The following is a 3159-nucleotide window of genomic DNA, read 5'->3' on the forward strand; positions in this document are numbered from 1 at the left end:
CCGAATAAGAAGTTTCATGTGACATATTATATTGTTCAAAACTATTTAAACAAATATAAATTATTGGTTGAAGCTCCTAATATGATTTTACTAGCGGTATATAGTCCCAATAGTCCCAATGTATGGAGATACAGGTGCGTAGTGTATGCCACTCAATGTTATAATACGCGTTAATGTGCTATTAAAAAAAAACAAAAAAAAAGTTGTCATAACTGAAAGTAAGGAGTAAAGTAAAGATAATTTCTGTTCGTTTTAAGTTTTAATGTTGCTCCTTACGTTCAGTTAAAAAAAATTATTTTTTTTCATTTAATTTCTGAACGTTTTTGAATTAATGCAGGTTTTGATATTGGCTCACCGTACATGAATATTTAAAACGGAAATTGCATATTATTTTTTTTTTTTGGCTAAATTGCTTTCTCGAAAGTTGTTGAATCGTTTTATTAGTAATAAATATACGTAACTTACGAATTAACTTACGTAACGAACTTCTATATTCGTATATTTTTATTACGTATATTAGGGGGTTCACCCCCTATTCAATGCTTCGCTCTTTATGCTAAAACTCGAATTTTTCCAATTCTTTAAGAATGACCTCTTAATCACAAAGCCGTTAATTACAATAAGTAGCTCTTATGAAAGTACTAAAAAAACTTTAGCATAAAGAGCAAGGTATTGAATAGGGGGCGAACCCAATCATATACGTAATAGTTTCTGTTCGTTTTTAATTTTGATGTTGAAAAGTTTTCAGTTGAAAAGTTTTTCATTTTTTTTTCTTATTTAGTTTCTGATAATTTTTTTAAATAATGCTGGGAAATCCGGTGCCCCCTTCATAGCAATGTTCCTTCCTCCATGAAAAAATCCTCCCACGTAACCCTCCCAGGTAATGTTTGATTAATGATCTGACAGAAAATAAAATATGTTGGAAAACAAGTTCCACTGCTTGTAGTTTTCAATGTTTAGAACCTCAAAATGTCTTCAAAATTAATCTTGTTTCAGTCTTTAAAAATTAAGCTTTCAAAAATTAATTTTGCGTAACAAGACAATGTTTGAGTCACCGCAGTTGATTTACTTATCCAAATGTTACAATCCAAAAGCACTTAAAAAAAATTACTTTGAAAAAAAATACTGTTTTGATTATATTTAAGATCCATCCACCCTAAATGGTTCGATCCCACCATTGCCACGTTCCCTTCTTTGAAATTCCTTGTAATTATGCCTCTTTAGTTGCCTGTAGTAAAATATTTTAGTAAAATTTTCTAATCTGCATTAATACAAGCTTACATGCCTCGCATATACTCCTATGCCCACCGAAAACTATTGGATGCAGGGATCTTGTCAATATTCTTCGAACCACTTCATGAAGAAAAAAGGTGTAATCTATGGTCAAGTTGTAGATTTCTCTTTTAAAATGTTTCCGCACAAACTGAATGAGCCGTATTTCAAGTTTTAGAACCGTCATTTTTGGACAATACTGTATTTTACTCTGCCTTTGAACATTTTCTATCCCGATAGCACCCATATTTGGAGATGTTTTCAACCAACTATCCAGATTGCTGAAAAGGACTTAAAGATTGGCACTGGAGGTGAAACAACTATTAATTTGTTGGTCGTTGATATCAAGCCTGCAGTCTTGCTTCAGAGAGAGATTGTCAAAAGTATAATCGGGATATTCAATACGGATTGTCACCGAAATTGCCCTTTGTTAATCTGGGCAGTTGGTGGAACGTTCATTTCAAATAGTTCGTGGTAACGAACTGTAAGTAAGGAGCGACACAGGTCAATAATAACCAAAACTTTAAGAAACGGAATTTTGATAACAATAGATATATTAAAAGAATCAGCTTATTGTGCTGATTCCAAATATATAAGTATCATTAAGTTTAGTAATACCCATCAAAGGCTACGAGCCTGAGAAAAAATGCCAGATTTTCCAAAAAGGGGGAAAAAACCCCTAACTGTCAAAGAAGCTCAATGGAAATCATACCATCCGATTCAGCGAATCAGAGAACCCTACTGTAGAGGTTTCAAGCTCCTATCTGAAAAACTGTGAAATTGTGTATTTGTCACGGATGTGTTTTTTTTTTTTCTTAGCCAGTGGTAATCGTATCGACCCAGTCGTCCTAGGATATCGGGAGAGGGCTCATTCAAACCCAAATTAAAAGTTCTAGTGCTCTTTTATGTGAGAAAAAAGATTGAAGGATATCTAGATCCCCTCGCACAACCCTTTTCGCCAAAGTTGTCGGATCAAATTTTGAGATAGTCATTTTGTTCAGCATAGTTGAAAGCCCCAATTAAAATGCCTTTGGAGATAACCTGACCCTCCCAAGCCCCTGGGAAAAGGTTTTTAAGTTATAAAATGTGTTCATTGTTTATGTATAGTATTTGTTATTGGGACGTATGCTTACATTTTGGAGTGGGGGGGGAGGCAAATTTTCTGTAGGGGGATTTTCTACGGGGATGAATTTTTCATGAAAAGTGAAGGTTGAATTTTTGAGGAGAATTTCACATTTGGGGATAAAATAGCGACGAAGACCACACTGCCTTTCGATAACAAACAACAAAAGCACGAAGAACAATAGGGAAATCTTTTTACAAGACAGTGGAGATAATTTGAATGAATATTTCGACCCTATGTCCAAGGGCCGTCCTCAGCAAGACAAAAATATATAAAAGAAAAAAGACTCACAACAACATGCGATCAATAAAACCAAAAATTAAACAAATTTTCAAAGCAGTCCTAGCATCCTTACTTCAGTGAAGTTCAACCAGGACTGATAAAAAGTAAGTTAAAACAAGGCGATTCAATGAGATGAAAGAAAAATAATTTAAAAACACGTTCTTATTGCTAATCCAACCTTTTTGGTAGCTAACCTCAAAGGTCTTTTTGTGACCGGTTCTGTGTTAATGTCTATTGGTTTTTAAAAATATATTGTAAGATCCTTTTTAATTAAATTTGTGTATAGAGCACTTAGTGTATATTCCCACAAGTCCCTATTTAAGGAAATATTATTATTAATCTTAAGTCTGATTTCAATTGATTCTCGGGCTACCTGCTTTATGCCTAGGAAAATGCTAATAAGGGCGGATTCATCAAAAAGTATATTGTCGCTAGGATTTTCAAAAATATGGTCCCCTAATGCAGAATCAAATGAAACAGTG

This window comes from Artemia sp. Qi Xiang Cuo, chromosome 7 (genome assembly GCF_049724085.1).
Source record: "Artemia sp. Qi Xiang Cuo chromosome 7, ASM4972408v1, whole genome shotgun sequence".
In the NCBI taxonomy this organism is placed as follows: domain Eukaryota; kingdom Metazoa; phylum Arthropoda; class Branchiopoda; order Anostraca; family Artemiidae; genus Artemia; species Artemia sp. Qi Xiang Cuo.